Raw genomic sequence first — 8,471 nt, forward strand, 5'->3', positions numbered from 1 at the left:
TGTGCTTTGGTGTCTTACTTTGAAAATGATGATAATAGCTCTTCCCTATACGGTTGCCGATGAACTAAATGAAACAATTCATGAGAAGTGCTAAGCACCAGACCTGGTACTTGACATGCTCAAATATGTGGGCTTCCTAATGTCCTTCTCCCCTGTCATTCTGGGACATACATAGGTGTGTTTGTGTGTATATCTGCATTTGATATTTATGTTAACTCCCTTCTGGGACATGGGTTTGCTCGAGGCAGAATGAAAACTCAATACACATTTGTTGCTCTGCAGTGGATAATGAAGCTGATGTCCACCCTTAGGTGGAAACTGGGGCTGGAGGGACCCTAATACCCAGAGAAGAGGGGTAGCTCCTGGCATCTCCCCTACTATTTTCTCGTACGTCTGCTTCTCTCTGGCTAACGAAGGAATTCTAAGATGGCTTCCCCCAAATCTGCAAGAATAGTACTTTCCAGCATAGTACACAGCCCTTTCCTTTTGGCCTTATGATGCGTTTCATAAGGGATGAATGGGCCCTTAACTTGGATCTTTTTCTTAAGTATTCAGGATTCATGTAAAATTCTGATTGACAGTAAGCCTTCTTCTGTTGGGGACTTTTGATGAACATTTCTAGTCTGTCTTCCTCTATAGATGAGGATACTGAAACCCTATCAGATTAAATACTTGCCAAGTTCTCTTTGCAAATACGGGAATGAACTGGGAGGTGAAGGAAGCTTTTCTCTCCCCTCCCCAAGTCATTTTTAATGGTCTGTAGTGGCCCTTAGCAGACTTGAATGCATGTAAGAAGGCCTTGCGGATTTTGTGAAAATGCAGATTCTGATTTATGAGGTCTGGGACGGGGTCCAAGAGTCTCCATTTCAGATGTTAGAATGTAGCAGCCCTTTGTAGTGACAGTAACATCCAGGTGCTTCACTGAGATGCTGCTTAGACTGGAAGATGTAACACCCTCCCTGCCCACTGCCTCCCTATAAGTCTCTTACCTTACCTAACACAGATACTCTCATGTGACATGTGTCTCCTCCTCTCTCCCAGGATCAGAACCCCACTGTTCACAGAGGCCTCCCTCGGTGTTCCAGCCTCACCCATCTTCTCTCTACTCTCTCGAATTAACGTTTAATAGCTGACTCAGTGTTTCCTGCAGATGGCTTCCTGCATAGTAGGATAACTACATCACAAACTCCATCACAAACTCCTTGAGATGGAAATTCTGTCCTGACTTTTCACAATTCTGAATGTGTGTAAAATGACAAAGAAACTTATGTAGCCTAAGAAAATCTGTCCATGGCAGCTTGACTGGCACATGGTAGGGGGGGAGTTGCAGACTTGCCTTTTCATATGTACATCCTAAAATAAAGCCCACTGTCATTATTATTTTCATCAGCCTTGCTTTATTATTCTTTCCTTTCCTCAGGTGGTCAGCTAGGTCTTTGCACAACAGTCCTCTTCTGAAATTTCTGACATGCGATTTGCTTCACTCAGGCAGGGTCTGTTCTAGTCAGCTGTTGCTTAGCAATAATAATGACATGTGGAGAATCATCTGATGGGCTTTGAATCCCCGGAGCAGAGGCGAGCCAAGGGCAGCTGGTTGGTTAATTGTGGCCTCCAGTCATCACCAGGAGACCAGCGCTATTGAGGGAAGAAAAGTGCTGAAACCACAGCAAAATGGATTTTAAATCAGATTTCTGGTGCAAATACACAGTTTGAAAAATTAAATAGTAATAAACTCCTTCATACGTAGACAATTTTCATGTGCTTGAAACAATAGACAGAGATCTGGCCTAAAGTACTATCCTCCCCAATGACCCAAGAGGTTATTGGACAGTGTGTGTGTCTTCTGCCTCCCAGAATTCTCTGTGGGTGATGGATAGTGATGGCTGTGACACTGATGGCAGAATGGTCACCTGAGGAATGGCCACTTGTAAAATGTCAGTTTTAGACAGAGCCACGTGTGAGTGATTGGAGTTTATGTTTGTTGCTTCTCTTTCTTTTCTTTTTTCTTTTTGGTATATAACTCAGAATAAGCTGATTATGTTCCTATGCCTGGGGCCTTTCATGTCAAGTTTTAAGTTGACAGTAGCTCACAAGTGCTAAGTTATAAAATCCTGAAAATAGGGTGTCTGTTGGAAGCCTTGGAACTGCATGCTAGCAATTAAAGAGATGGAGGACTGCCCGGATGACCTCATCATCGCTCTTCTCCTTCAAGCCCCAGAGCTTTGCAGTCATGTTGCAATTAGTGATGGAGTGATAGAATGGGTCTAGAATGTTGTCATGACTGATGACTGTTTCTTTTGTCATCCTGACAGTATTGTTACTACTTATAGAACATTGAGACCCTCAAGTATCATAGGCATAGGACAGAACAAGCCTAGGAATCTAAGATATTTCAAAGAAAAGAGAAGATGGACATAATCCTCAAGTGAGAGAAAGACATCAGGACTGGGTGGGGATTCCAGCTGGTGATCCTCAGCTGCACCATACAGTGCAGAGGGGAGGAAGCGGATCTTTAAAAGCAAAAAACTCTCAGGAGACTCAGGTGGGAAAGTGTGTGGCCAATGACAGTTCTGTTTTGTGAGGTCTCTTGCTTGGTTCTCTTAGGGAATAAACCTAGTGAGATGTAATTAACTCATACTTGGGTTAGCTTCACTGCAGAGAATCTTTCTCCTGGGCCTCTGACTTCCTTTTTTTTTTTTTTTTTTTTTATTTTAAGTATAGTCAGTTACAGTGTGTCAATTTCTGGTGTACAGCACAATGTCCCAGTCATGCATACATATACATATATTTTCATATTTTTCATTAAGGGTTATTATAAGATATTAAATATAGTTCCCTGTGCTATACAGAATAAATTTGGTTTTTTTAATCTATTTATATATATATATATATAGTGGCTGACATTTGCAAATCTCAAACTCCCAAATTTATCTCTTGTTCTTACAACAAGGGATAAAATGTTTTAAAGTCACTTCTGGGTATTGGCTTATTAGTGGTAGGGTCCCTGAATATAGGAAGAATGACAGATTCTGTCTACCTCTAGTAAAATAAAACCCCTCAATAAATTTGAACTTTGTTTTCAACCATGGCTCTACTTGGCTACAAAAAGAGTTATCGTAACTGCTGTCATCAGACTGCAAGCTCTTGTTACTGTTTTCCTTTCTGGAACATCAAGGTCCTACAGTGCATATGACAGGGCAGAGCCTAGACTCTCACAGAAAACACCAAGGGAAAGATAGAAAAACCCCAAAATGGAGAAGGGAAAATAGGCTTGAAAAATGTGTCTTTGAGAAAACAGGTTCCTCTCTCCATACTCAGTGCAGTCAGATCCATCCCTTTAAGACATCCCATTTGTGAAGTCACTCCCTTGCTCAGAAACTGTCGTGGCTGCCCGCAGGCACAGGATGAACTGTGAACAGTGCCTTCAGACCTTCCAGACTTGCCCTAACTATTCCTCATCTCCAAATCAAAGTGCATGTCACCCTGTCTTCACTACATGTAAGGTTTTACATTTCTGCTCTGTGTGTCATTCTTTCCCAGTTAGGTTGTGATGACCTTGTCAGGGATGTTATGTCCACCTTTATATCATTTACAGTATCAGCGTTTGCCTTCCTTTGCTCCCCACCCCGCAACCTTGAGAATCACTTAGGCCCGCCTCCCTCTGTTGACCAAAGATCAAGCCCATCCCCCTCCTTGCTAATCTGGAGCAGGGCATCACCTACAGGCCTACCTGAGTCAGGGCTACAAATTAAACTCTCCTCCATCAGGCAGGTAGTGAGCCTCAGGTGAGTCCCAGGCCACAGACCTTTCCTGTCCCAGTGTGTTGATTTGCACTTGGTACCTGTGTCTTCCATCTTGGTTTTTTCCCAGTGTCCTAATGAATCACCTGGTGGCTCAGAATCACCTAGATCCTTAGGTACCTTGACCTGCTGCCACCCACCCCACCCCCACACATCTCACCTTGTAAAAACTCTTTGAACTTGTGAATATCAAGTCTTGTCTAAACTTGGTCAGGTGGGACACAGTGTTTGGAGCTGCTCTGCTTCCTTTGAAGCTGCGTCCTGATTTGAACATGAGTCTTTGCAAGCCACTTAACTCTCTCAGGCTTCTAGAGTTTAGTTTCCAAGGGTATTCACGTACTTTCCTCCTGTATAGCCTTTAGCAGAAGGTAAGTCTATCGTCTCCCTAAGAAGTTTTAAATTTAGTTTGGCCTAGAGACAAGATAGACAGATTGCCTTGAAGATGCCCTGTGTATCTCTGACTTAGTGACCGATTCCAAACGGATCCCTGAGATGTCAAGTCATTAGCAGACTTGATAACGTTCAAAAATCTTCTACAGTAAGGGAATTTTGTATAATCTGGGAAAATCTGCTGTAATGTGCTGTTGTTAGTGTTGAAAAATTTTGAGAGGAAAACCATTATCGGTCTTGCTTAGGGTGCTAATAATGGTGAGTCAATACAGAAACTCTGTAAGTATTCTGAAATTCAGAAAATTCCTATACAATTTGGTATATGCTTAAATTACATACCTGCCCAAATAAATGCATTATTCCTGCTTCATGTCTTCAAGAGAACCATATTACAAACCTGAGGTTATTTCCATTTATTTCCATTTGGTTTTTACAATTATAATAAAATAGACCTTTTAGAAGACTTAACAACAAAAGCTATGAGCAAAAATTTTAAAAATATGTATTGTCACCTCACCTAATGATAGTTTTTGTTATCACTTTGGTCTCCCTTACTCATCACCATATACATCATTTTTACCAAAATTAGATGCTTATGTGTATACTTTTTTTGTAGCCCTCTTTGAAAATTGACAACAATCAATATATTTTCACACCAATAAATATGTACACATGTCATCTCTTTTAATGGCCAGTAGGATTCTTGTATTAATGCCCTGTAACAAGACTAGTTTCCTATGATTGGATATTGTAGATACTCAACTTTTTGTTATTTTTAAAATGCTGAAAAAGTATACTTCAGCCTACACCTTTGCAATCTTGTTCTTTAATATAAATAGAAGTAGACAGCTAGCACGGAGTTTTCAGCTTTTAGATATCTACTGCCAAATTGCCCACAAGAAATTGGTCATTTTAATTTGTCTCCAGCAGTATATGGTACTACTCTTTCCTTTATGTTCCATGTAGATCTTTAGATTAATAGAGTGCTTTTAAATTTTTGTTAAGCTGACAGGCAAAAACACATTGTGTATTTTATTGTGTTTATGTATTCACTCATTTAATAGATACTTATCAGATGCTTACTATGTACCAGAAACTGTTCAAGGGATGCTGGAGGGGTACAGAGTAAGACAACACAGACAAAAGTTCCCTTCGAGTGAGGAAAGGTAGGATTCTAGTGGGAGGGGGGAACCAAAATGCATCCAGAGTCATCTTAAATAATGAGAAGTGCTATGTTGACATTGGGCAGCAGGTGATCGGGAAGCTGCATTGGAAAGGTGGTCATGAAAGGCCCATTTGAGGAGAGAACATTTAGGATGAGACCTGAATGACAAGGTGCTGACCTTGCAGTGATCTTGGAGATGAGTGTTCCAGATGGGGGGAACAGCTAGGGCTAAGTGGCTGAGGTCAGCGTTCATAGTGGCACTATTCGCATGCAATAGCTAAATGGTGGAAGCAACCCATTTGTTCATAAGTTGATGAATGGATAAACAGAATGTGGTATATCCCTACAGTGGAATATTATTCAGCCGTGAAAAAGAAATGAAGTCCTGTTATATGCTGCAGTATGGTTGACCCTTGAAAACATGAGTCTAAGTAAAAGGAGACAGACACAAAAGACTATGTATTGTATGATTCCATTCATGTAGAATACCCAGAATATGGGTGATGGAGACTGACTGCTTAATGGGCATAGAGCTTTCCTTGGAGCTTTCTTTTGATGAAAATATTTTGAAACTAGATAAGGGTATTATTGCAGAACATTGTCAGTGTCCTAAATGCCACCGGATTGTGTACATCCCAATGTATGTTATGTAAACATAATGAGTCATGGTGGGTATATGTGAAAATGGTAGGGAGAGAGTTGAGTTTTCTGTGCCTGCCTCGGGTCAGAGCATTTTAGTTTGACCCCTTGTCCAGCGGCAGTAGATCCTTGGCTCTATCCTGTGGGAAGGAGGGCTTCCTACCCTTTCTCCAGTGTGTCTTCTACTCCTCCATGGATGACTGATTGCCTGGGCCCTGAGCAGAGGTGGGTGAGGAGGCTCTGTGCCCTCTGCCAGCACTCAGTTCACAGGAGAGTAGGGTCTGGGGAAGTGGGCATGTTTCATGCCTTCCCTCCAGCAGCTGTTGATCACCTCCTATAGGCTGGCCTTGTCATGGTGGTGGGAGTTCTTTTGTCCGCCCCGCCCTGCCCTGCCTCCAGGCTTTCTTGTGGGCAAGGAGCCAGCCAGGGGGTGCATACTTCCCATGAGTCTGCAGTTTGTGACTCTTTCACACTGAACTCTTCCCTATCCTTGACCTTTATGAACTTTGAAAAATTTCAGCTGATGTCTTCTTACCGGCTTGTATGGTGGCTACTTCTTCCTCCCATGTTTTGTCACAGCTGAAAGTTACGTCTTGTGTCTCCTTGGAAGGGCTTGTCACTCTTTGGAAATTTTGTTCCCTTGTTTTCTTAGCATGTTCAGCTCCAGAAAAGTTAGGATTTTGTAGATTATGTGTCTTTTTTTTTTAATTGTTAGGTGGGGAGTGATGGTCACATACAGCTTTCTACATTATAAGTGGAAATAGAACTCTGTATGTGTGTGTGTATAGTTTGTAAATAGTCAAATCAATCCTTTTTTTTCCCTAAGCTTTCTGCTTATGGTCACATTTTTAGGAAAGGAAATTCTCACCAAATGTTACACAAATATTTGTCTATATGTTTTAAAATAGTTGTTTTTCTTTTCATGTTTAGATATTTAATGTATCTAGAATTTACTCTAGGATAAAATTTAAAGTGGGTAATTCCCCTTTACCTCCACAAATGATTAGAATTTTTTTTGTAACATAATTTATTAAATAACCCATCTATTTCTTCTTTTTTTTTTTTTAACTTGAAATAGTACCTTTGTCACATACGTACTTTTGTTTGTTTATTGGTTTTCCATTCCAATCTATTGATGTATTTTTTCACTGTGTCCCTAAGTTTTAATTACTGTAGCTTTATAATGTGTTAACTGATGTGATAATTTCCCCCTCATTTCTCATCTTTTAAAAAAAGATCTGATTTATTCTTTGACATCTTTTTTCTAGATAATCATCTAGAAAAATCTTTGAAGTTTTTGACGTGTCCATTGGAATTTTGATTGTGATTTCGTTAAACTTTAGGGCAGTTTAAGGAAGAACAAACACTTAAAACACTATCTTTCTATTCTGGAATGTGGTACATTTATTCCACTTTCTTTTATGATATTGAGCAAAATTTTGTTAATATTTCTATATATGTAATTTTTTCTTCCTTATAAATTAAATTCCCTCATATTTTCCACTTAATTATTGTTGCTATGTTAGAAATTACTAATATTAATATGAGCTAACATATTTAACTCTACTCAAATGCCAAGACCTACGACAAGGAATTTTGCACAATTCTATCATTTAATTCTGTCAATATTCTTTTGGGTTAGGTGCAAGTTTAAATCTATTTTACATATTAAATCTACTTTACATATGAAGAAACCAGAGTTTAAAAAGATTAAATTGTCTGATGTTAGAGATAAGGAAATGAGTCTTTGGATTTGAAAAAGCAGTCTGACTTTACTGTTACATTTTTAATCACTCACTTGTTCTAATATTTTACTACGATGATGGTGGTTAATTTTCTGAGTTTTTCAAGGATACGTAACGTGACACTAATTTTATGCTATTATTATGAATGTTACAATTCTCTACCTTAGTTCCTACTTTCATTGGCTGGTAGTACTTTCAGCATCACATAAAATAATAGTAGTAATAATAGGCAGTGTTGCTTTTTTTCTTTTTGTCCATGTTCTTAGCATTTCATCATTATATATAATACTAGTTATTGGTTTTCAATGTATTTTTAAAAATATATTTTAATTTATCATGATTTTTGAGAAATCAAGAGTGGATCTTAAATTTAAGGATAAGACACTAATCTTGTGTCTACTAAATAATATTCTTTCTTTTTTGAGATTTTTTAAAAAATAATACTACACTGGATTTCTTAATATTGAAAAAAATTTGCATCTTGTTAATAATTCCATTTGGTTAACCTCCATTTAAAAAAGTTTACTGTTGGACTTGATACTTCTTTTTAGTTTCATTTCCACTCTGATTCATAGGTGAATATAATTTGTGTCATTTTTGCTAATGTGGCAGGCTTAGTGTCAGTTATTCTGCATTTTAAAATACATTGAAAAGTTGTACACAATTTTTTCTGTTCTGGAACTAATTAGTTACTATAGATATTATCTGTCAGAAATACTAAGACTGGGAGTC

The sequence above is a fragment of the Camelus ferus genome, chromosome 3, assembly GCF_009834535.1.
Source record: "Camelus ferus isolate YT-003-E chromosome 3, BCGSAC_Cfer_1.0, whole genome shotgun sequence".
NCBI classification, from domain to species: Eukaryota; Metazoa; Chordata; class Mammalia; order Artiodactyla; family Camelidae; genus Camelus; species Camelus ferus.